The 27,222-nt window shown below is 38.7% G+C and overlaps 2 protein-coding genes across 7 annotated transcripts in view; one reads left to right on the forward strand and one right to left on the reverse strand.

The window, feature by feature from the left end:
- Positions 1–1,883, reverse strand: part of LRRN3 (leucine rich repeat neuronal 3) — a 35,887-nt gene extending 34,004 nt beyond the window's left edge. Inside the window, exon 1 of the mRNA XM_045864396.3 lies at positions 1,432–1,883. The gene's annotated coding sequence lies outside the window, so the exon portion shown is untranslated. The remainder of the gene's footprint in view (positions 1–1,431) is intronic.
- The window catches only part of IMMP2L (inner mitochondrial membrane peptidase subunit 2), an 889,807-nt gene that overhangs the window by 449,592 nt on the left and 412,993 nt on the right, over positions 1–27,222 (forward strand). The gene's annotated exons all lie outside the window — the stretch shown is intronic.

The following is a 27,222-nucleotide window of genomic DNA, read 5'->3' on the forward strand; positions in this document are numbered from 1 at the left end:
CAATAATAACTCTGAAATCATATTTGTGAGGGGAAAAAAAAATACCGTGCAGTTGGAAAGAAGCAGACTCCATTAACTATTTGGTCAGTTAAACTACAGGAAGGGAAGAGAGAGCTCCAGAAGACGAAATGCAAATACCAGGTTTGTTTTAATGTCTTTAGAGGACCCATTAAAGGAGGCAGTGAATGTTTCCACAAACATCCTCAACTGATGTTGTCTGTTTGAAAGCATATTCTAAGTAGCTGGCTTCCTTTTACAAGACTGGAAGTATAAATTAACCCACACCGTGTTCCATGAATCATCGGTACATGGATGCTCATAGTTTACTGAGAGTAATTCTGTCTCAAAGGTATTGCTTCTGAAACTAAAGAGAAATGTAGGATATGAGTAATATTTATAGTACCAGGGCAGGCACACTATTTTCCTAGGTAGATATTTTGAATCCTTACTTCTTGCCTTTCTCTTCTTCACACTATCCCCTTTTCACTAAATTTTAAGGAAGGTTCTACTCATATTCATAGTCTGCTCTCACTAAAATTAGAGGCATGGAAACAAGGACATATTGTTAAAAATAAATAAATTAGAGGCAAATTAAGCCACATAGCTCAATAACAGCAAAGGGAATATAGTAGTCGGTTTGAACAAAAATCTTCTGAAATAGCAAATGTACTTTAAAGCCACCCTGCTGTGATTCTGTTAATTACCAAAGAAGATGAGAACTCTCCTGGTTCATGGGATCCTTTTGCCTCGCGTGTGTTGGTTGCAGCTGCATTAGCAATCAGACATTTGCACTGTCCCTTCAGACCAGCGGGGGGGATGTTATTAAAGGGAAGTCATTTACCCCAGTCTGTAAGATGTAGCCTGGCAGAAATTCAATAACTGTTTGTGATATGCTCATTCCGCCACTCTGCTTAATGATTTTAGCTCTTGACATACAGCACCATTTGCCTTAATCTCCATCCGCTGGGTGAAAGGGAGAAAAATGCCCCATTTAGGGGGTTGGTTTCAAAATACAGAATGATGTGTGATCTGCTTTTCATTACAAATAATGTGAAGAAAAAAAAAGAAAATTCCCCCCTTCTCCTTCCTCTCCTCTCCACTCCCACTGTCCCCTCTCCCCCTCTCCCCCTCCCCTCTCTCCTCTCCCCAGCACTGCTTTTTCTCTCCCACTCACAGCCTCTGATGGGCGTTCAAGCTAGTAAAATGCATGTTGGAGAATCCCACAAACACAGCTCAGCATACCCAAAGCCAGAGGGCTTTTGCATTTGAATTTCTCCTCAAAAGTAAAATGGAAAGAAGAATGCTTTAGAATTCAGACAAGACGAAAACATCAACGGAGAATTTAGGTTTGGAAAAAAAAGAAAACAAACCAAGCATCAACTAAAGAAGAAATAGAGCATATTTAAATAGAAATGTATATTTTAAACTTACCTTGCCAAAGCAGTTTCTGTGATACACCACCTTCCGTGTCCCTCTGTGCTGGCTTCCTCAGTTCTTCAGTTGCGATAATCATCACATGGTTGTGTTCTTGCCCGGGTGTAAATAGGTGCATGTGTGTGTGTAATAAAGTATACACAAACATGTACTATAGGTGGGCACACATGCGAGCGAGCTTATGTCTATATTCTAAGATATAAAGGAAGGCAGGAGGCTGCAGCTAGGGTTCCTTCTTTTCTCCGGAACTCTTTCTCTCAGCCGGCAGGCTGAGGCTCTCAATCCAGTGAAGAGAGATCCTGGGAGCTGGCTTTCTTTCTGCTTGTTTCCATGGTGGTTAGTGGTGCATCGTTCACCCGATCAGTTGTCACACTGACATGGTGCTGCCTGCTCAGCGGTCATTAATAACTGAACACCCTCCGATCCCCAGAGAGGAGCCAATCGCTTCGGACTGCCAAGATGTAGCACTCGCAGCTGCTCCCGTCTGGTTGGCTGAAACAACCTGTCTGTTCTATGACACTGCTGCTTAGGATACAAATAAATGAAACAGGCTTGCATATTTTCCTAGGTATCATTCCCTTCCTTCCTGCCTTCCTGCCTGCCTTTCATCCTTCCTTCCTTCCTCCCTTTCTCCTCTCCTTCCTTGCTTCCTTTCTTCCTTCCTCTTTTCCTCCCCCCTTCCTTCATCCTTCCTCCATCCTTTCTTTCTCCCCCCCCTTTTTTTGAGAGGAAGAAATTTTTGACAAGTTTTCCCATTTTTAGGTTATCATTCATCCAGAGAAATTGTGTTTTCTCTCTGAAAATAGCAGGGTGTGCTACAAATAAGGATTTCCCAAATATTAAAAACACCTGGGGGAGATGCAGCACCTCTGACTCTCTCTCTGTAAAGTTCACCAGTGGCTATATTATTTAAGAAGAGTAGCTTGAAACTGTTTGGAGTGGCATTTGGGTTTCTGTAGATTCTACTTAATTTAATGTATGTGCTTACTGTTCAATAGCACTTTTTTTTTTTTTAAGCCATGAGATTTCTTATCTGGATTGACCACATTTTTAAAATAAAGCATATATTTTTTTTTTCTCTATAATTCACAACATTGGCATATGAGGGGGTGTTTCAAAAAATAAGTATTTCCAATTATATTCATTTCTTTATAGCTGATGCAATTAATCTGACAGCCACAGATGAATGGATACATGTGTCAAGGTGTTTGTGTGGGTATTTCTCTGTGTGTGTATTTAGGAGGTATGTTTTACTACTTTTGGGGAAGTATTTCAACTCTAATAAATTAAATCCTCGAGAAAATTATTTCCCTTTATTCTTAGACTTATAAATTCTGAATGTATATTTACCAGAAAAATGTGCTATACATACCACATATGTAAAACATGTATCCAGTTATCAGACATTGAAAAAAGAAACACAGGAAAGTATAGCAGTGTATATTTCTGAAAGAACACCTAGGAGTAAATAGACAGCAATTTTAAAAATGCATGTTTTACAACCTTAATTAGTATACTAGAGGAACATCCTGTTGAGAAGACTGGAACATGAGGATTAATTTATCAACAGGTCAAAAACAGGCTAAATTCATGGCTCCAAGCCCTGGTTTTGAGAGACTACCCTCTAGTGGAGTAAAAAAAAAATGACATTTTCATGTTAATAGATTTAGTTGGGCGGGGGGAAACTTCACATCTGATTGTTCCTTAAGTGTTTATTGAAATGACATAGACCAATAGTTTTAAGTTATTATAATAATAATACCAGGAAATTTATAAAGACATTAGCTTTGTTTCTAACCACTAAATATTCCCGCTCTGTAGGTTTTTTTTTTTTTAAAGTTCTCAAGTGCTTTATTTTTCCTTCTCTAAAAATTTATTCAAATGGTTGCTAGTCTTTTGAATAAAAATGAGTTCGAGACAAAGGTAGTTTCTTGCTTAACCTACTAACACTCCTTTCAGAAAGTATATTATAAAGCTTTATTCTTTATTAGGTATTGTGGCATTTACTCCGTAAATGTTGCTCTGTGAATGGTAGGGATTATGGTCAAGTGTTGGGGATGCTGAGATGGAGTGTGTCTACATACAGTTTAGTATACTTGTAATAATAGTAATAATCATCCTCAGTACGCTTCCCTCGATTTTACTCTCTCCAGCTTTAATTCCTTATGTATTCCATATCATTTCAACATCTGCAGAATTACATTTCCCCATATTGGAAGAATTATGATAAAATTGTGATAATTATTTGAGAAAGGAACTTTCGTTTTATATTCTTGGTTCCTTAAGAATTTCATTTTGGTTGATTGGTATTGGCTGTATAATTGACAAATTCAGTAATCAAACCAATTATAATGCACTTCCATAATGAAAGTAAGTGGTGATAATCAGATACATGATTAAACCACTTTCTTGGTTTATAAATGAAACCAGCAATCATACCTAATATTTTAAATTTCAGTCTCTTTAAGAAATGAAAGAAAAATCCAAGTTTTAATTTAGTGAAATTTGAATATTTTTAAATGCAACCTTATGCTATATCATAGGAAATTGTTTTCACTCATTGTTTAGCTTTTCATCGGCATATGGGGATGAGATTGCTTTTTTTGCAATTGTCCTTTTGCTGTAGGCACATGATAAATTCAAAAGATTTCATTTTTTATCAGTTTCATATCATGGAACATTAGAAGTGAGATTGTAATGTGAGAGTGAAAAATAACTCTGGCTTTGTATGAAAAGGGTGAAGAGTTTGTTCTTTGGCTGTAGTTTTCTTCTTGCTGCAAGAGCATGAGCAGCTTCCTCTAGAATCAGTATATGTTCAGGTGATTGTCAGTTATCAGCCATTTACTGGAAATATGAAAGGTAGCTCTCCAAAAAGACATGTTAAAAACTTACTTAGTTATCACATCTTTATAATGAAGTGCCACATAAAAACATTAAACTGTGACTGAGTAAGGATTTCAGCGATTTTGAATTAGTATAATTGTGAATAGTCATCAAATGAGAACCATGGACTCTTTAGACTCCAATACCCTGAGTCCCAAGAGGTCAAGCAACTTGTCCAAGTGCACACAGATGGCCGGAGAGAGCAATAATGGACCCTACCATCTACGGGATAATTGATAAATCTCCACTTTTTCTTTTTTTCCCATCTCCATTTTTTCCTTTTTTTCTTTTCTTTCTCAAGTTTTTGCCTTTACAACCCACTAAAACTTCAGAGCAGTTTCACATTCCAAATATACTGTATCATGTGGATGTGGATGTCAGCTGCCTCGCAGTAAATATCTACAGGGTTTCCTGAAGGAGTATTCAGTTCTAATGAAAATGTATTGCAATGATTTTAAAACATAAATGAATCATTACAGCCCTTATATTATGTTGAAAAAGTTCTGCCTTCATCATCAAATAAACGATAGGGGCACAATTAAGTATTTATTTGTTGATTTAATGGTTGAAGTTCGGGCACCTGGGTGGCTCAGTTGGTTAAGCGACTGCCTTCGGCTCAGGTCATGATCCTGGAGTCCCAGGATCAAGTCCCATGTTGGGCTCCCTGCTCGGCAGGGAGTCTGCTTCTCCCTCTGACCCTCCCCCCTCTCATGCTCTCTCTCTCTCATTCTCTCTCTCAAATAAATAAATAAAATCTTTTAAAAAGAAATTTGTGAAGGTTTCTTGTTTCATGGAATCCTGGGCATTGCTTTCCTGTTCACTTTCGTTGGAGGAGTGGTCTGGGTAGAGGGTCAGAGTGCCCTTTCTGGGAACAGGCTACCTGGGTTTGAGTGCTTACCTTGCCACTTCCTCACTTTGTGACCCTGAACAAGAACTTAACATCTCTGTATCTCAGTTTCTTCCTAGGAATGTTACGAGGATTAATGTAGTTAATTGTGCAAAAGCTTAGGAAAGTACTTGGGATATAGTAAGCTTGAATGGATGTTTGCCTCGCCATTATGGCCATTGTCACTGTTGTCATTGTAATTACCATCATCATCATCAGTCCCATCCTCTGCTTTGTTTGGAATTTCCCTTCTACCTTCCACTCAGGCCCCTACCTGTACCTGATCCTAAATAAGTGAGCTCAGTGCAAATGCTACTTCCTGTGTGAAGTCTTTTCTGGCCCCCTAACAAGATATGATCTCTCATTAGACCCACAATTGCAATCTTTATCCCGCCCCCCACCATTTATCACTTTTTAAAATGTATTACAATTGTTTCTATAATTTGGCCCATTTCCCTTTTTAGTTTATAGAGTCTCCTGGAAGAGGTCTATATTTTATTCATCTTTAAGCTCCATAGCTTACATAAACATAGAGAAAACAACGTTTGTTGAATACTAACTGTGTATGTTTTAAAAGTTATTGAATTTCCACAACATAAAATAGATATTTTATCCCCATTTGACAGTGTAGAAACATTGGCTCAGAGAAGTTAGGTTTCTTGCCCAGTGTACCAAAACTGTGAAATAATGGGGTAAAAATTTGAACTCAGTTCTGTCTGCCCACAGAGCCAAGGCTCTTTTACACTACAAGCCACTCAATATTCATTTGTAAAATAAATGAATGCTTGATCGATGACTGAGCCAACCAATTCAATACAGTCAGCAACAAGGGATGCTAAAAATAAAATACTATTTTTAGTATTGAATTATATATAATATAATCAATATATAAAATATATTTATATTATATTATATACAATAATATATAATTAGTATAGAATTGAAAGGAATGAATTTTTGCACTAGGCAGTGGATGCTTTTATAAAGTTATGGTTGTTCAGTGTTAGTGAAAGAATTTGCTGGCTCTGTTTGAGAAACAGAGCTCTGAAGAAAGGCAGTGTCTGGTTGGAAAGGGAGTTGGTATGCTCAGAAAGCTAAATAACTATGCATGGGCCCCTGATGAGGAGGGGCTGACATTGTACCGAGAAGATCTTCAGTGACATGGTCCTTTGTAGTCTAATTCTGATAGCACATTAGCTCTTAATTAAGTTAGAAGCATGATGTAAGGGGAGTGGCATTGGCTGTTTGTTAGAATGTTGAACAAAAGCACGTTGGATCAGAGAGTTCTCATTTTTTTTTTTTTCAAAAGGGTTTTAGAAAGTAGAATTGGAAACAAAATGATCCCCATTCAACTATGGCTCTTATTTTTTATTATGACTTTCTTCTTATGGTAAAATATATAATGTAACATTAACCATTTTAACAGTTTTTAAGCTCGTAGTTCAGGGACACAAGTACATTCACATGGTTGTACAACCACAGTATGGCTTTTTGTGAACATTTAGAATCAGAGATCCACAGAATATCAGAACTGGAGAAGAAGGAGATCTTTATGTGCTAAAATATGCAAATTTAACTATCAGAGTTTAGCAAACATAAGAAGAAACAAAGATTGATGGGGGCGGGGTTGTAAGAGAAAAATAAACAAAGCAGGCATGTCCCCCTCTGTGACAAGTGTGATAAGTAGAAATGTGCTCCTCCTGCAGGGACCCTGTTCCCTCTCTCCTCTCCCAGGATGGCATCTCTCCATGCCTAGGCTGATCAGGGAGTTAAGATTTATATTTTGCTGTAACCCAGCATATAGGTCTTATTTTTTAATGAGGGATAGAACTCCACTTGAAGAACAAAAGTAATTTTATCACTCAAGGAAAGTCACCACCAGGAATGAGAAAGATGTCAGAAATCAAGGAGATAAATCTCTGTATCTTCTTCAGACTTCTTTCTCCCTCTCTTTCCTTCTTTGCTCTGTAGATCCAACCTGGGTCTTGTCTTGGCTTCTCTCTGTACGTCTCTTTAATCTTTTCTTTCGAAGGATTGAATATTACTTCTTCTCTAGCCATGTAAACAGTTAGTGAAATAAAACAGTGAAAATCATTTTTTTTTTTAAATATAGCAGGTAGGTAAATAGATAGGTAGACAGTTTGTAAGTCACATGGAAATAACTGAAAAGAACAGAAATAACTGAAAAGAAATACATCAAAAAAGGAAATAAACCCCTAGCAGTAGTTATCTTTGATAAGATAATAGGTGGTTTTATTTTTTTATATTTCTCAAATGTTCCACAGTAAGTACATAGTATTTTTATAATCAGAAATAATAGCTATTACTTAAAACATAAGATATGAATTTCTTTTGAGGTAGAACTTTACTCTTCAACTGAAGCTGACTTGTTTGGTAAAATCTCGGACCTTTTTAACTTAGCATTCAGTTCTTCCACAACATAATAATTAAGATAGCGGCAGTAATAGTAGACAACATTTATTGAGCACTCCTTTTGTGCCAGGTGGTTTGTTAGGAGTTTTTCTTGAATTGTCTCATTCGGTGCTCCCTATTAAAGTACTAGCTCTTAGTTTCATTTTGCACATCAGAAAACTGAGGGCTGAGTGTGCAAAAACTCATGGAGTTGCTCATTGGTAGAGTCAGCAATCAAACCAAAGCATTTCTGACTCCAAGGCTGAAACTCACAGCTCCTCTGCTCCATCAGCTGATATGTTTCCATACATATCACTGGCTATTCTCTCTCTCCCTAACTCCAGTGCATCCCCTTCCTCAGCACAGCACAGGGCTGATCATTTCCGGAATGTATCTTGTACATTGCATTCTTAGCTCTCTGTTTTTTCTGTGAACGGGCCAGTTCTATAAGGCTTCTGCTCCAAGATCTCATCCTTTTTTTTTTTTTAATTTTATTATGGTATGTTAATCACCATACATTACATCATTAGTTTTTGATGTAGTGTTCCATGATTCATTGTTTGTGTATAACACCCAGTGCTCCATTCAATACGTGCCCTCTTTAATACCCCTCTAGAACCCTCAGTTTGTTTCTCAGAGTCCATAGTCTCTCATGGTTCGTCTCCCCCTCTGATATCCCCCCCTTCATTTTTCCCTTCTGCTATCTTTTTTTTTTTTTAACATATTTGTTTCAGAGGCACAGGTCTGTGATTCAACAGTCTTGCACAGTTCACAGCGCTCACCAGAGCACATACCCTCCCCAATGTCTATCACCCAGCCACCCCATCCCTCCCACCCCCACCACTCCAGCAACCCTCAGTTTGTTTCCTGAGATTAAGAATTCCTCATCCTTTAAGAAGCTCCCCCATCTCAGTGAAAGTGAGTATTTTCCTTATTTTATCACATTTTATATTTACTTTTTATTTTGTTTCTCTTGTGCTAACATGCATTATCATGTATGGTTTATTTGTGCCTAGATAGTAAGCAACTTGAAGGCAGAAGTAATGTCCTATTTGCTTTGTATATTCTGTAGTGCACTTACATATTAAAGGGTCAATATTTGATTAATTAAACCTCACTGAGTGACCGAAAGAGTAATTTACTACTCTCTTCTGTGTGCTGGTTTTGTTCCAAACATTTGAGTAAAATCAGAGAATTATTTAATGAAAAACCTACCACCCAGGGTGATAGACTTTGTCAGATCAGTGACTTCAGTTACACATGAGGCTATTCATAAGAGAGCTATTATTTGTGGGAGAATAGAGTGTGTCTCTTGACTTGGCTGGCCACTTTCTCTTTTCATCTTCTGTGATTAGGACACATTAAATGCATTTGGGTTCATAAAAGTACAAAGATATGTGTAAGTTCTAGGCAAAAATAAAACTCCAAGAATCAAGAAGGCACGTACATCCATGTAAATTCTAGGCAAAAATTAAGAACCAGAATGGCATGAGAATAACAGTTTGCCCCTGGTGTGATATTTGTATGCAAGGTCTGTTCTGAATTTTTCTGCTTTCACATGGGGCTCTTTTGTAAAGGTGGGCTAATGAAAGTGATCCATTTATATCTAAACAAGAGATCAAAGCAGTGATTTCTTTGTAAGAGAAAGCAAACATTTTTTGTCACTAAAATATTTAGGCATCCAGTTATATTGCACCATCTAAAAGTTAAAGGGTCATTTGAATTTTCATGAATATTTTATGTCACTTTTGCTTCTTGACTTCTGCTAGGCGGGAGAACAAAGGTGACTGTTAGTATTCTCATCTGATTCTCTTCTTCATTGATGGAGAATGCAGGAGGCCCAGAGCTAAAGTTCTCTGTCTAATCTTTTAGTGATTGTTCATAGAGTTATTCCTTTTAGTATAGGGAAGGTACTTTCAAGAATGAAAGGCACTTACTACAACTCTCAAGGATAGCAGAATAGATGGGAGAGTCTTGTAGTTATTGCTTACACCAGGACCACTGCTGAATTTTCAGCTTTAAATTGTATCTCATAATCCTACTATATTCTAAGACTATTTGGGAATGGGGGTGGGGTTGCTACAGTCTTTGGTCTTTAGATTGTCTTTAAAAATGAGTTGATTGGGGCACCTGGGTGGCTCAGTCGGTTAAGTGTCTGACTCTGGATTTCGGCTCAGGTCATGATCTCGGGGTCCTGGGATGGAGCCCCAGGTCGGGACTCCCCACTCAGCAGGGAGTCTGCTTATCTCCCTCTCCCTCTGCCCATCCCGCCCCGCCTCTGTGCACATGCGCGCTCATGCAAGCATTCTCTCTCTCTGAAATAAATCAATAAATCTTAAAAAAAACACAAACCCAAGTTGATTAGATGAGCAAGTAGAGGCAATTCTGGGCATGTACTTGGCACTCAATGTATATTTATTTTTGAGAGCTCCTGCTTCATTTATTACCCTCTGTATATGTTATTCAGGCCTGAACCCTCTTTGGATTCATCCTATTCATCAGCTGTTTTTTTTTTTGTTTTTTAAAGATTTTATTTATTTATTTATTTGAGAGAGAGAGAGAGAGAGAGAGAGAGAAACAGCATGAGAGGGGATAGGGTCAGAGGGAGAAGCAGGCTCCCTGCTGAGCCGGGAGCCCGATGTGGGACTCGATCCCAGGACTCCGGGATCATGACCTGAGCCGAAGGCAGTCGCTTAACCAACTGAGCCACCCAGGTGCCCTCATCAGCTGGTTTTAATTCAGGGAGCTGGAAGAGTTCTGGGTAGCACAAGGAATGCTCAAATCAGGTCAAATGCATATGGGTCAATGTGCAGACTTTGCTGATAGAATTCAAGGTTTGTCTATCGATGGCATTTATTGACTTCTGGGTGTGTGTAGGGTATTCTCCAAGGCATCATGAGAAGGGGATAACAGCTGTGGTCTCTGCCATTCTCCACTATTTTAAATTTATTAGTAGCTGTCCACACTATGGATACTTTTGGCTGCCAGCAAGACAAACCCTATTTAAACTAGCTTAGATTTAAACTAGCTCAAGTTAAAAGGTGAGGTTGTAGCAAGGGTAATGTAGTCTCACATGTTATAATAGGAGCAGAGGGAAAACTGGGCCTCCGAGACAAATGGGCCATGGACTCAGATGCTCCCGGGAGATCCTGTCTCTGTTCTCCTCTGTCTGCTTTTCTCGGAGCATTGGCTTTATTTTCTCTTACTGCAGACGAGCTTTCTTTCCATGTACAGCAACCTGGCCCCCACTGGCTCTCAAGTCCTTGATCTCACAATTTTGCCACCTGAGAGACACTGTCCCTTTCCCTTAGTTTGAATTTGGAAGCTTTTGGGGGGGAGATCTTCCGCTAGCCTACTTGGGTCCCATGCTTACCCCTGGATCAAGTACTTTTCTGTCATTTCTACTTCCCTTCCCCCAAATTAGAGGGTAGGGGACAAGGAGTACTTCCCCGGGAAAAGGAAGGCATCCAATACAGTGAGCAGGAAGGACCTGGGAACACTAGGTACCATTTTTTTGAGAGCTGTATGCCAAGCACTGAGCTAAATAAGCACTTTCCTGGCAGCATCTCTGTTTCTTATAGTTAGCTTGTGAGCAGATGCTGGTTTCTCATTTTGCAGATAGAGGAAGCAGCTTACTTCACCTCCTGTGGTAACGTGGCTCGTGAGTGGCTTAGCCAGGCTTGGGAGCCACATCTGTCTGGCTCCCGAGCTTGAGTTCCAAACCACTTGCTGTGCTAAGCGTAGGATTGTCATCAAATGAGACTTGGAGCTGCGTTCGCCGAGCACATGGCACAGCACTGTTGTGCCCGTCGGGCCTGCGCTTCCTGGCATCGGAGCCTCGGCGCCGGGGTCTGCGGCGGCTGGCCACCTCATGCCCTGCCTCAGAGGACGGTGAGTCAGGCAGGGTGGGCACCGAACCATGTCCTCTCTGCTGTCCTCAGAACTGTGGGTAACCTTTAGCTGAGATCCAAGTCCTGTACCCTCACCATCTGTCTGACTCTCAGTCAAGTCACTCTCTGACACTTGGCCTTCTGTGGTCCTTGTGGATGTTGGCGGACTTTTGAGGCAGGCCTCTCCACCATGCTGCTCCTGTCGCATGGTCTTCTCTGTCTGGGATAACAAGGCTTCCAGCATCCTCTCGCATACATACCGTCACATAGCTGATGCCCTCGGCTTCATCTACTCGAACCCGTGAATCCTCCCTATTCTTTTCACTTTTCCGATCGTTCACTCGTCAGCAGATTTGCCATCCCTTCAACTACTTCCCAAACCTCCCCTTCCATTTCCTCCTTTAGCTGAAATCCAATCTCCTTTCAGGACCTGATTATTTCTGTGACCTCTCGCTTGGAGACCACTCACTGTCCCACCTCTCAGGGCTGGGTGTGCAGGCGTCTGCACCTGCGTGTGTGTGCATGTTGGTGGGGGATCGTGTTCTTTTTTTTTTTTTTTAAGATTTTATTTATTTATTTGACAGAGAGAGAGACACAGCAAGAGAGGAACACAAGCAGGGGGAGTGGGAGAGGGAGAAGCAGGCTTCCTGCTGAGCAGGGAGCCCGATGCGGGGCTCGGTCCCAGGACCCTGGGATCATGACCTGAGCAGAAGGCAGACGCTTAACGACTGAGCCACCCTAGCGCCCCAGGGGATCATGTTCTTACACATCCTCTGGCTTCCCAATACCAGCTTCAGGGCATGAATTATTACACTTTTCTATAAGGCACATACCACTCTTTACCTCCCCACTTTGTTCTTATCTACTTGTCAGGAGATTCCAGACTTGATACCTGGTGAAAAATATTCTGTTCTGCCCAAATACTGCTAAAGTCTTGGGAGATTTCAACTTTTACGTATAAAACCAGCCCCAGATTACTAAGTTCCTTAAATGAAAATAAGTGTCACTTTTATTTCATTTCAGAAACCCATTCCCGGAGATGCTCCCTTGATCTTATTGGTAATTCGAGGTGTCTTGTCTTGGATATCTTGAACTGAAGTATCCTGCTTTCTACCATAACTCTATCTATTTGGCTGTTTTAAAACTATGCTCCTCCTATGTCTGCTTCTTGACACTATGAAGACCTCAAATCCTTGAGACCAGTTCTCTCCTGGTCATCTTTCTTTCTCTCCCTTTCCTTCCTACCAAGGTTGGTCATGTAAACTGATCAGTCACCCGGATTCTCTTGCTCTGGTCCTCTATCATGCGCAGAACCCCTGAACAATGCCGTGATGGTTCTTCTCTGCTCCTGGCTCCAGGAGTTAAAGTGTTCCTGGAGGAAATCATGTGGTGGCGCACACACTATACTCCCAACAAATGCAGGGCATCGTGGTTCGGCTGGCTCTTCGGCAGTCCTCTTCCATTTTGGTATTCATCCTAAGGCCACTCTTTATCCTGTCATCTACAGGGATGATTCCAAACTTTCATACTTACTTCAACATCCCTTTTCAATCTAAATATTCTTAGGAAAATGCTGTTGCTTTTAACTTCATTGAACCTGCTCCTTTAGGTGTGAGCTCCCTTTATTTCATACCTTCTTAGCTTACTAATGTCTCTTTATCCACATGCATCATTATCTCTCATTTGTAGTCTTAAAGGATGAGACTTTTTCTTATTACCAGTCTCTATGTCCCTCCGAATTCATCTCCATCTGTGTTCTTAGGAATTTGTCTCTAAAAGCCTTTATCCCCATTCCACTCTACAATTGACTTATTTACACAAAATCCATAGGCATGCTTCTAACTCATACTAGAATATTAACAACAGTCCTCCTTTTAACCCTTAAACCTTCTCTGCCATTCCATTTCTGTCCCTCATAAATTTCACAGGGGACCTGTCAACATTGCTACTGTTGCATTCATCACTTTCTCCTTTTCCAGCTCCTTTTTATCCAGCTTCTACTCCACACATGCCACTGAAACTCCCCTTTGAATCTCCTCAGTGCCCTTCCGATTTGGTTCTTGCTCATCGAAGCCTCCTGGTTCCACTCATACTTGCCTGTGTACTTTGCCTGCTGTCCTTTTGGGCTCATCTGTCTCTTAAATATTTATACTAGGTTTCTTCTTTTTCCAATTGCTCTTCCTATGCTCTCTTAGATAATATAATCTCTTCTTATGTAATCACTACTCTCAAATGTATATCACTGCTCCTGCAAATAACGTTCTTCTTCTATATGTATTATATGTAGTCCTCAAACTGTCTGATAAATGTGCCTACTTTCATGAGCCCAGGCACCTCATGCCCTCCATGTCTAAACCTGACCTCTTAAGCTCGCCTGACTACTGCCTTTTCTTCCTTTTTTTTTTTTAAATTTATTTCAGTTAGAGTAGCACTACCCATTCACTCAGGGGGGGTTCAGCAACTTTGATCCTCCTTGGGTCTTATATCCTGCATTCAACTGGTCTAAAGCCTCTGATTTTACTCCCACATTTCCTTGAATCTTGTTCTTGATCAGCTAGGCCTCCATCATCCCGTGGTCTGTCTGCTGCAAGTCCTCTTAACTTCCTGCTTCCAGTGTCGCCCTCTCCAGTCCATCTTCTGCAAACAAAACCCTATTTTGTGTCTCATCACAAATGGAAAAATATCCCAAGCTCCTTAGTGTTCAGTTCTTCCTGTAACCTGGCTCTTGGATCCAGGTACTCATTACTGGTCACCTTTTGCTCCAGCCACATAAACTGTTGTTCCTCAAGTGCCATGCTGGTTTTTCTCTGCTTTGTGTCTGTCCTGATTCCACGCAGGGCACTTGGAGTGCTTGGCCTGCCATGACACACATCAGGCACACAGCTTTCATTAGCAAGGCCGTTCCCCCTTAATCCTCAGGTTAAATAGCCCCTCTTGTGGGAGATCTGTCCCTGCTCAAAGAGGCTGGGTTTAGTGCTCTGCTTCTGGGCTCATAATATAGAATAATTGATCAGAATGCATTATTGTTTCAATGGATGAATGAATTTTGAGTAGAGGTTTAATGGGTAAGAAAGTAAAATTGCAAAGTGTTTAAGCAGAGCAGCATTGAGTCTTTAAATCTGTAAGAGTGGATGTGTAGACTTTAAATGAGAGCAAGGCTATGCTTTGGTTCTTGTGCGAGACAATTAGCCATAATCCATGGCCAACTGGGTCAGAGATATTTGTTCTTGATTGCATAGAGAACCATTGTATAAATAGGAATCACGAGAAGGACACCATTACAGTTTCTGGAGAAAGACAGCTCACTACTATCAATGATGGGGATGCAGTATTCTCTCTGATAGCAAATTTCATGTTGTTGTTATTCTGTTGTTACATTTATTATTGCTGTTGCTCAGGGAAATACAAATGATTTTCCTTGAGCTATCCACAAAACACAGTGGAATAGATCAGAATTTGAAATATATACTGCTTTCCAAATGCGGAAATTATGTATGCTGAAATCACAAGAGTACCTAGTATAATAATAAATAGCATTTGTTGAGTATTAACCTCATGTCAGACACTGAAGTGTATACAGAACTGTGTACATACGGTTTTATCCCTTATAAAACTGTGACATTCAGGAGCTTTCCCCTTTTCACAGAAAAGGAAACCGAGCTTCAGAGAGTTTGGTTAATGTTGGCAATCACAGAGATAGTCAGGAGCTAAGGCTGGAATATAGGTTGAATTCCAAAGCTAACACTCTAAAAACTGCCTTTTCTTCCCTCCAAATATCTTTTGAGGCCCATGCTCCTCTTCTTTGAGTGTTTTATAGCATAACTTTTGCTTTGTGTTTGATTATTTGTAACCAGATGCATGGAAGAATGCCAACCATAATTTAGCTGTACCTCACTTTGCTCACTTCAGAATCTTTGACTGTATTCCTATCTTTCTGATTGGATGATTTCAACATAGTGTGAAGATATCTGTAAACCATTATCCTCAACACAGGTATCATATCAACTCTGATACTTTTTTTTTTTTAAATTTTCATGTTGGTTTTTAGTCTAGGATAGCCTATACTTGACTGCCCTTTTGCGTCAATATTTAAGATGAATGATGATTGTATTACTCTGTTAAAGAAGCCAGGTTTTTTTTTTTCTTTTCTTTTCTTTTCTTTTCTTTTCTTTTCTTTTCTTTTCTTTGTGTGTGTGTGTGTGTGTGTGTGTTTTGTGTTGTCCTGAAAATAAATAAACGGATAAATATGTACGCATACATAAAACTTCAACAATGCTATACATAAAACTACTGTTTTATTTTTTAACTTTGAGACTGTAAAAAGGCAAAATATATACCCTTTCCAAGCAACAGAATTTCAGAGCTTTGTCAAAGATGATTGCTATGCAGAAAACTGGAAAATCAGAAGAAGCAGTCTTTAGGCTTTTTTAGACAAAAAATAATAAGACAAGCTTAGGTTTTTAAGACAAGGAAATGTTTTAAAATGTACTCAAAGGAAAACATTTATCTGTCTCTTTGGTGAGATCTCTTATTTTTCTTTCCATTCCATGACATGATGCAGAAAATGAGTAAATGAACCCTCACCACTAAGAGTACTTCTTACATCCTTAACCTTTTATAAAGGGTACGTTTTATTAGAAATGCAATGAATATTCAGTGTTTTAGCCATTTCAGACTTTGGAGGTGCTCCCCAGCTGTATAATGCTCACTGGGAGCCTATGTGTGAACTGCAAGGCGGGGAGAAGCCTGGCTGGCTGGAGGGGCTGTGCTTTCACATAGTTCCCATTACTAAGGAAACCACTCGTTTTGTCTGAACATGCTCTGAATAGATGTCTCATTTGAAGTCTAGTGCTCAAACCGTGAGGATTGCAGTATGGAGCCTAGAAAGAAATGAGAGGAACAAAAAATGCTTGAAAATGCCACCAAGCATTCACAAAGCCTCTTACTGTAATAACATTCCATGAGACAGAAGGTGCATTTATTTTTGCCGCATTCCAAGTTATTTTGGTGTTATAAAAGCAAATTCCTTTGCCTGCCCACGTAATCAAAATAAGCAAAGCAGATGTTCTTCTGACCTATTCTTAATTCCTGCTCTTGTTAGGGTCTCACTCAGAAGTGTGACATACAGCCCAGGCAGGACGAAATATGGATTCTCATATTAATCTAGATTTGCTCCGTGGTGCTTTGTAACTAAATGGTATGGTGCTATCTCTGTGCCAATAAACAAACAAACATTCGGAGTCAGACCTTGGAATTTGCAGCCTCCAAATTGTCACTGTTAAATTCAGAATGGCTACTGCAAACTGGTGCTTGGTGTTCTTTAGTGAGCATCCAATTCGGATAAGGAGTGAGAAAACACTGCTTCTGGAAGGCCCCCTCTCCATTCTCTAGCTCCTGCCAATCCACAGTGAAGAATATAGCTCCTGCTGAAAAATCAGAAGATCTTTATTTCTTTCTCATTCTGGAAAGTAGGGTTTATGGGACTTTGGTTACAATATAATCGCTTTCTGCAGTATAGGCAATTGACATTTTCTTAAATGTATGGGAAGTGCTGTGCAGACACCCCAGTCAGAGGTTGCCACCTCTAAACCCATAATGAAAGTTAGGAGGAGCTTCCATTGCATTATTATTTCCATTTTGAGCTACTTTAATCCTTTCAGCAGAGAAGAGATGTATCAATACATCAGTTAATCCACAAATGCAGAAATTAATACGTATTTATAGATTCCTTGCCATTTTGCTAGATTGCTGATGCTCATAGCAGTTAGATGACTTGTCTGCACGAGAGCCAGGGACTGAATGAGACCTTTGGACCCATGGCGCAGCACTTGAGCTCTGCACTCTGGACCGTCCCTGTGTGAAGAGGCTGCTCAAGTGTGTCCTAGGGCACCAATGTTACAAAGTCTAAAACCTAGACATGAACAGGGTAAGCAAGTACAAGTTTATTTCCTTCCTAAATCCTTAAAGATCAGTAGTGTAAAATTAATTCATGTACGAAGCCATCAGCACTGTCAGAAAGACTTGTGTGTTTGTGTTTAAATCTTTTTCTTTTTTCTGCAGTACCCTTACATATATTGATGGTTGTGCACTTTTAACGAACGTATTATTTCAAGTAGATGTCCTTCTCAGGCTTCCTGCCTGACCAGGTGTAAGAAATACCACAAACTAGGTTGTTTTCTAGAATTTAGTTGCATCCCAACACCACTTAAAAGGCCCTAGATTTGAAAGAAAGTTTATTCTTGTGAAAGTACACAAGTACTTATCCTGTCGATAATACCCTCACTAGTTCTGATTATGAGCCTTCAATTCATTTTGAAATGAACAGCCTGAAGCTACCAGCTGTTTCTGATCTGATGGGCCGACGGAGTATTTACTTAGAGTATATGTTTAGCATTTTAGCTGTCATGGCCGCTGACAGGAGAATTCTAATACCGAGACTTACCACGAAGTTTCTGTTTTCAAGATGAATATACATTAGGTCCCTTCTAGGTTACCCTGTCACGGTTTGGCAGAGATCAGGGTGCATGCGTCTTTGTATTCTCGGTACTCAGCACGATGCCAGGCATCCAGTGAGCAATCACAGGGAAGATTGAAGGGAATTGTGTCGTAGGAGCAAACTCAGCATTTATTATTAAATTTATCTTTATTATTAGCCTGGCTTAATTGAGTGTTAAATGATGGAAATGTCCAGTGTTTGACTTGATTTAACACTCAGCTAATAAAGTCTGATTTTTGCCACGTCCCTTCAGTCACCTATATCCCTTTTTGAAATATTCTTTGTATCTTTCTAAAAGTGACACCATTGCACTGAAAGGATTGAGTCAACTCTGTCAAACAGCCTTTGCTCTTTTTCAAGCCTATGGGGGGTTATATCTGTACTTCATTCTCTTAATGGGAGAATTCTCCAAATGTCTCTGGTACCAGGAATCATCAGATATTCATTATAATTCTGTTTCTGCCTGCAGCAAGAATAGCTGCAGTCTGTTGTAACAATCATACCTTTGATTAACACCAAACATCATTCTATTTGGAGAAGTAAGTCCTGTTTAGAAGGCTTAAATTTGTTAGTAGACCAAAGAGATTATAATCCAAATAAGAATTCACAGTTACAGCCTAAATTACTAGTACATAGCTATGATTTGATAAAGTTAGAAACTTATTTAGTAATTTTTTGGGAAGTTTTAGTCTTTAATATGTATATTCAAGCATTCCTACATTTTGTCATGAAGCTTGTATCTCATATATAATTTAGGACATTGTGTTAAGGCCCAAGTCAAAACTTATCTTCCTAGGACAGGTAAAATTGTAAGGATGATCAAAATATAGTGAATTTAAAAATAAGTAAAGACTCATTCATGCAGTATTATATTTAGAAAGAGTGAGTTTTTTTAAAAAAATTGTCATATTTGACTCAGTGAAACATGTATTGAGTCTTTATTTCTTTTACATTATTTAACTAAATAAATGTCAGTTTAGAAATGTTTATTAACAAAATAGCTCAGGTTTATTGTAGAAAATTTGGAAAATTCAGAAAGGATCAGGAGAGGAAAAAGCATTTGCCCACCAAAGGAGGCATGGCTTATACCTCAGTATACTTTGTTGTGGTACATTTTTTTTATCCTTAAATAATAGAAAATATCCCATATTTAAAAAATTACATCATAAAAGAAATCTTAATTATGTTTAGCACATATATTAATACCACATGGATGACTCATTCCCCAAATATTGGACATTTGCTTTTTATAGTTTTTTTTTTTAATGTTTCATATTGTAGATAATGGAGTGATAGATGGCATGGGATAGGATTGCCATCCACTTTCTAGACTGAAGGATTTGGGCATTTTAGAATCCCGACATGCATTTCAGCTAGCTTTCCTGAAAGCCAATACCAAATTCACACAGCAGTTTATGAATCTTCTTCATACCATGCTCTTGCCAGCATTCATTCATTCATCTACTTAAGAAACATATTTGAACACCAAGGTGTTGTAGTAGGTGCTGGGAATATAAAAGTGAAAAACACACTGATGTCAAATTTTTTTTGTTGTTGGGGATATGTAGGAGATAGGTGATAAATAGGCGATGATAAACTTGCAAGTATATAATGAGATGATTCCAGGGATTGGTTTATGTTGCCTAAAAAAATTAGAACAAGCTAATAGCATGGTGACTAACAAAGAGGGATGATTAACATATAATATTAAAGAGGTTCATCTGGAGAAGGTTACATTTGAGCCCAGCCATGAATGTTAAAAGGGAGTCAGGCCATGACACCAGAGCAGAGTGTTCCAGACAGAATAGCAGTGCATATAAAAGTCTGAAGGCAGTAATGCATTTAGCATGTCCTAGGGACAGAAAAAGGCCAGTGTGCCTAAATGTGATGAATAGAGAGGAAGTGGTAGGACATGAAGCTCAAATGGGACCAGGACTGATTTCATCTTTGGTCTTGCAAACCGATGAGAGGGAATTGGATTTTAATTGGATGGGCAGCCATTAAATGATTTTAAGTAGGGGAGAGATATTACTGGATATATCATTTTTTATTCACCATTTCAAAAATTACTAGGCTACTCTATTGAGAATTGGTTAGAGGAAGATAGGAGTTAAGAGGAAAACAGATAGTGGCTGCATTTCCATGGTAGATGAATAGATGGTGAGGGATGGTGGGGTTCCAGAGGTATTTTAAATTTAGACCTAAAAGGATGTGTAAAAGATATAGGAGATGATGGTGATGTGTAAAAGATATAGTGGGTGATGTGTAAAAGATATAGGAGATGATTATTTAAGCAAGACTCCTACATTGTAACCATGTAGATGGATGATTGGTTTCGCTATTAAGTGAGATGTGGGATTCTGAGTGAAGAGCAAGTTGTCCCCATCCCCACACAGATTTCTGTTTTGCCTATATAATGGAGGGGTAATATTTTAAAAAGCTTAAAATGCTTTCACATTTTGCTCCGCCTTGGAAAGCAAAACCCAGAAAAAACAAAAAACAAAACACAAACCAGCTCTGCCCTCTTTAGTTCTAGTCAGTCCATTTCCCAGAAGGGAGATTAAAATGTTTAATAGAAGGAATTCAATGTCCTTACTCAGTATGGGTTTTTAGTTTGCCTTAAGATCACATTGTGTCTCCCAAATGTAGACCTTTCCTAATTATCCTTTGTGTAGGAGGTATATAGATACATTGTTCTATAGACTACCACAGATCTGTACTTTGTGAAAATTTGTATTTCTTTCTTTGGGAATTGTATCTTACTGTAATCTTAAACTGTACTAAAATAAATATAAACTGTCTAAAAAAAGTAATTCCAGGGGCGCCTGGGTGGCTCAGTCGTTAAGCGTCTGCCTTCGGCTCAGGTCATGATCCCAGGGTCCTGGGATCGAGCCCCGCATCAGGCTCCCTGCTCCGCGGGAAGCCTGCTTCTCCCTCTCCCACTCCCCCTGCTTGTGTTCCCTCTCTCGCTGTGTCTCTCTCTGTCAAATAAATAAATAAAATCTTAAAAAAAAAAATAAAAATAAAAAAAGGAATTCCAGAAAGTCACTATAATATTTACCTCTGTTTCTAAAAAGTATAACCATGTGATGAGCAAAAGTAACAATTATACATAGGCTGTAAGGTGTGGATTTCTAAACCAAATACGGCAAGCTAGACTTTCATCTGGAGATAAGATTTTCCTGATTCTATCTGAGCTCAAGTGACTCAGTTTATGTAAAATCTCCCTAGTTGGGAAGAGACTGTATCCACTATTTTGATGAGGGATCGTGGAAGGTGGAAAGATTACAGGTCAGGAAATGAATAGAACAGGTTTCTTACTCTAGCTCTGACCTCAATTTAATGTATTAGTTTGGGCAGGTCGTTTAACCTTTCTGGACCTGTTTCTTTATCTATAAAATGAGAGAATTAAACCTGGTTGTCTCTGAGGTCCCTTTCAGCTCTGATGTTTTACGAGACCATAGTTCAATAGTCAGAATCACTAGGTAGAATCCAGGAAGTGTCTTCTGTATATAAGTGTTGTCCATCTGATTGGCTATCAGAGATGAGATGTTCAATGTTCTAGGTCCTCAGGATAGGCCAAGGGATAGAGAGGAAGAAGCTTCTGGCCAAGTCAATAAATACATATGTTCTTACCCATAACAATTTTATCCCAAATAGAATATTTCCCAAATTTCCCTACAAAGAAGCCATGGATTAATAATTAAAGGAAGCTGGAGCACAGACCATTAGAAGTAAGTACTGTCTTTCTGAGTGTCAAGTTCTGCTAGGTAATTGGTAACACATCTAAGAAAACATTTGAGGGAGACCTCTATTTCAGCAAACAACAGTTAACAGAAGATACCTCTCAAGGGAAGCGGTGGAGTCCCACACACTTGAGATTCCTAAAAATGGGCCCCAAATAGCAGTAAAAGTGATGCCATGAGGAATAATCTTGCACTGGCAAGGAGATAGACTCGATAAGCAAATGAAATTTCTCATTTCTGTTTGCCATGTTTCTAAGAGGAAAAGAGCAATTAGGAGAGAATATGGCTGAGAACACAGTCTCTGATTTGAACAAGCTTACAGGCTTGAGTGAAAATAAACTGATCTCAGAAACACAATTTAAAAAAGATAGTTTTTAATTTTGAAAAAAAATTTTGCAGACTTGTAATAAAGTTGCAAAGATAGTACAATGAATTTCCAGATACCCTCAACAATCTCGGCACATTTGCTTGTTTGTTGTCTCCCCTCTCCTCCCTCCCACCCTGTGTGTGTGTGTGTGTGTGTATCTGTATACATATATATGTGCATGTATATAGGTATATGCACATATTGTTGTCATTTCTATTACCATTACTATTGCTGACCTACTTGAAGTTGCAGATATGGTGACCCTTTAGCCCTAGATCCTTTCTAAGAAGTTTTTCTTTTATATAATCATGTACCTTTAACAAATTCTGGATTTTTAACATCAGTACAATGTTATTATCTAATATATTGTCCATATTCCAAACTCACTTATTGTCACTAATATTCTTTATAGCCACTTCTGTCGTAAGAACCCATCTGAGGATAATACATTACCTTTAGTTGTTTAGACTTTGTTTTTAAACATTATCATCAAAAGTGATGTTTTTTGGATTTTATAAAATCTTCCTTATTTTGGGTTTTCCTAATACTTCCTCATGATTGGATTGAGGGTTTGCCTTTTGGGAGTGACGTACAACTTAAGTACGTCATATCAGGAGGCACAGGATGTCAGTATGACCCAGTTTTAGTGACATTACCCTTGATCCCTTAGTAAAGGTAGCGTCTGCCAGGTTTCTGTGGTGTAGCATTAACACGTGTGTGGGTCTGTATTAAGTAACATCTTTCCGGGCACCTCGGTGGCTCAGTCAGTAAAGCGTCTGCTTTTGGCTCAGGTCATGATCTCAGGGTTCTGAGATTGAGCCCTACATCAGACTCCCTGCTCCTTGCGGAGTTTGCTTCTCTCTCCCTTTGCCACTCCCTCCGCCCCATTCCCCTCCCCCCCCATGCTCACACACTCTCTCTCTCAAATAAATTAATGAAATCTTAAAAAAAAAGTAACATCTTTTATGTATATATTCTATTCCTTATCAACTTGTACCCAATGGTTTTAGCATCTAGGGATGATTTTTGCCTGAGTCAAGTACTATTATGATACTTATTGCAAATGGTTATTTCTAACTCTGTCATTTCTTTTATATTTATTAGCTGGCATCCTTTTGTAAAGTATAGCTTTCTCTTCTCCCTTTTTGTTTAGTACCAGTAAGGGCTAATGGATTCTTTTTCCCCACAATGAGTTATAAGCTATTACCATCATTGTTCATTGTGATTCTTACATTGTCCCAGATTTGGCAGTGGGCAATCTTTCCTTTTAAAATTCTCTTTCACTCATTTGTCATGACCCCATCACTTTTTATGGACACTTATCAGCAGCAGAGTCTTGGGAAGCCTGCTATAAACTTAAAAAAAAAGAGAGGAATGAAATCATATAACATAAAATTAACCATTTTAAGGCACACTGTGTACAATTCAGTAGCATTTAGTATATTCATGGTGTTGTGCACCCACCACTTACATCTAATTCCAAACCATTTTTATCACTCCCCCCCAAAAACCTGTACCCATTAAGTAGCCACTCCTTGTTCTCCCTTCCCTTTAGCTCTTGGCAACCACCAATCTGCTCTCTGAATCTGTGGATTTATCTAGTCCAGATATTTCATATAAATGGAATCATACCAATATGTGACCTTTTATGTCTGGGTTCCTTCATTGAGCATATTGTTTTATAGGTTCATTCACATTGTAGCATGTATCAGTGCTTCATTCCCTTTTATGGCTGAATAATATTCCATTGAATGGATATAGTGCACTGTCTGGTCCCTCACTTACGGATGTTTGAGTTGTTTCCACCATTTGGCTATTGTAAATAGTGCTGTTGTGAGCATTTATGTACAAGAATTTGTTTGAGTACCTGTTTTCAGTTTCAGGGGTATATATGTAGGAATGGAATTGCAGGGTTATATGGTAATTCTATGCTGAACTTTTTGAGGAGCCCCCAAACTGTTTTCTACAGTGGCTGTAGCAGTTTACATCCCACCAGCTGTATGTCAGGGTTATACTTTCTCTGCATTCTTGCCAACACCTGTTATTTTCCTTTTTTAAAAAAATTATCTTCATTCTAGTGGGTATAAAGTGGTATCTTGTAGTTTTGATTTGCGTTTCTTTAATGCCTAAGCATCTTTTTATGTACTTATTGGTCATTTGTATATATTCTTTGGAAAAATGTCCATTTAAGTGGACATTTTTGAAGTGGGTTATTTGTGTTTTTCTTGTTGAGTTATAGGAGTTCTTTATATAATATAAACTTGTGGTAATACATATCATATAGGTAAAAACTAAAAAGTGCAATAATTAAAAACTAAAAAATAGAAGTATTTTTAAAGTCATTTTTTTTCTGATCTGAAATTTAAGTCCAGAGGCTTGAATTAATAAGTGTCAAGAAAAATATCAAATACATACTCCTTTTTAATTACTTAACTGAAATTAGAATATATATTTATATAAAAGATTAAGAAATGTGTGCTTGTTCTGTCTTTAAGTGTCTAGGGTTCCATGAAAATATTACGTAATATATCTGTGGCCCAAGGCATTTTGAGTGGGCCGTCAGGGCACAGCAGAGACTTTTGGGGTGCTCCCATGAATCAGTAGTTCAAACTTACCAGGGAAAATCATTTTACACTCAATTAGTAGTTCCCTGTTCAGTCTCAATTTGGCAGACTTGGAAAGTCTAGTTTGCAAAAACAACCTAACATCAACTTAACCTAGCCTGGTTAAGTCTTTGTTTTTTTACCAATTTTTCTTATTTTCTTAATAAAAAAAAAATTCTCCAATCACTGGTTCCTTTCTAGACAAATAAGATTTTCATTTAACCCCCAAAGAAAATTTAAGAAAAAAACAAGCTTTCACTAGTCATTATCTCCACACATGATTACTCCCCTACACTATAATCCACCAGCTGACTACTCATCTCGCTTTGCCATGACAGATAGTGGTGGTGAGCCATGGGGTGTGCTCCTTAATGCTTTGGTGGAATGTTTTGCAGCGTGTTGGGTTGCTGACATTTTCAGATGCAAAGATTTCCTTTTGAGGTAGAGACTGCAACCTTTACAGTTCGGTGGCACTCACTATTTTTTTTTTTTCCCCAATAGAATTTATAGCTTTCTTTTCACTATTCAAAGCTTCTTTGGACATTACACATTGACAGGTGTTCTTCTCACTATGGTTTTACATCTGGTCCTATATTTCTGACAGAAATGTGAACTACTTTTGCTAAAGCTGTTTTCCTTTCAACCTATAAATCTATGTTGTGAGTTTCTGGATAATATTTATCACCTCTGTTCTGTTATATGTGGACCACCTTTGAGAAGGGCAAGGGTGGCAGATATCGTGAATACGAAACCGTACTGGAGACTGGACTGTTCTGTTTCGTGATATATTTGCAAATCCTGAAAGAAATTTTGGGGGACATTGCCCTGTCTTTGTCCCTGGAAACTGATTCAGTATCATGTTCTGGGCAGATCTGAAGAGAGCCTGGATATCAATTCTTTGAAATTGGTGCAGCTGTCTTTCCACCTTAGCTGTCTCCCCAGGAAGGAGACCAGTTCCAGGTGGCCCATGTCCCCTGGCCTCTGTGCCCTAAATGATAATTTGGTGGGGATTAGTGAGAAGTAGAGCCAAGGGTGCCAGGAGAATCATTGTTTTGTATATCTATATGTTGGGAATCCAAATGCTACTTAACATTGGTCAATATAATCACAGGGGTCATTATAATTATTAATCTCCAAATAGCAATGAAGGAACATTTAAAACCTTTCGTACCTAGAAACGTAGAATCTTCTAGTTTTAAGAGACTCCAGATATTATATCCACTCTAACTTTCCAATTTTATGGATGAAAAAACTCAAGTCCAGTGCTCTTTATGGTCTATCATTATAGATTGGTTCATTATTATTCCTCATTATACCAAATGTGTGAGTTCAAAGGATATCTAACAATCACCTAGCAAATAAACACCATTTCCACTGCAGCTTGCCTGTGGCCGACATTTCTAATTGATCAAAGTGTTTTTTCCTACTGAGCTCCAAGCCTCCTCCTCCTGACTCCTTGCATGCCCAGCAGTCATTACCAGTAAAAAGGAGTTGGTACAAGGGAAGGAATCTATTTGCCTTACCACATCTAGTCCATTCCCTTCAATTTAAGGATGAGGAGATTAAAGAAAAACAATAGTGAAGTTGTGTGCTTAGATCGCAAAAGGAATCATTTGCTGAGCAGACCTCTTGACTCTTGGTATAGCATCAGGTCTACTTTGCCAAAGCATATCCACACACCCAGCCTTCCTACGTAGCTGAGTACCAGACTGAGGGCTAAGGAAAAAGCAACTCTCTCAAGGAATTCCTTTTTTATTGCTATTGGCAGAGAGATAGCTGGCTTCACCCTCTGATTAGCCCATTAATCCAGTGAACAAAAGAACAAAGGGATTTGAATTAGACTTCTGAGATGTCTTTTCTAAAATTAGAATGACCTCATGATTTGTTCTCGGAAGTTTAAAGTTCGGAAAATAGACAATCAGGGTGTCTTTCAACATTACTATTTTCTATATTAAATTTTAGTTGGATATTAAAGGAATCTTTTCATTGCTTTTGATAGCACTAAGAGGCTTTTCTTTCTAATGCCTGAAGTTGACACACATGCTATTATAAATATAAAAACAGCAATAACTTGGAAAGATCATAATTTATTGGTTGATGTTCTTCCTCAAAAACATTTTTTGTTTGAACTAAAAATCTTGCTACATTTTAATCTCACACTTTTTGCTTTCTGCCATTTTATCCCCTGGAACTGGAAAGCAGTACTGTTTTACAAAATATGCATAAAATGACAAATTTAAGCTGCATGTTAATTTCATGAAAATATGAAGATCAATCACTTTTTTCCTTGGTGATTTTTGCATATTAATTTATATCAGCTTGGAAATGTGAGAAATTATTTCACAGAGAATATGGTTTTCTCTGCCAAAGTTTATTGTGAAATGTTCCTTTTCTACAATGAAAAATGCTGCCCACCAGTCACGAAAAATTTTTTTTAAGTAGGCTCCACACCAGGCATGGAGCCCAGTGTGGGGCTTGCATTTACAATCCTGAGATCAAGACCTG

The sequence above is a fragment of the Mirounga angustirostris genome, unplaced genomic scaffold, assembly GCF_029215605.1.
Source record: "Mirounga angustirostris isolate CCGP_5_RB_7025 unplaced genomic scaffold, mMirAng1.0.hap1 SCAF_12, whole genome shotgun sequence".
Classification (NCBI taxonomy): domain Eukaryota; kingdom Metazoa; phylum Chordata; class Mammalia; order Carnivora; family Phocidae; genus Mirounga; species Mirounga angustirostris.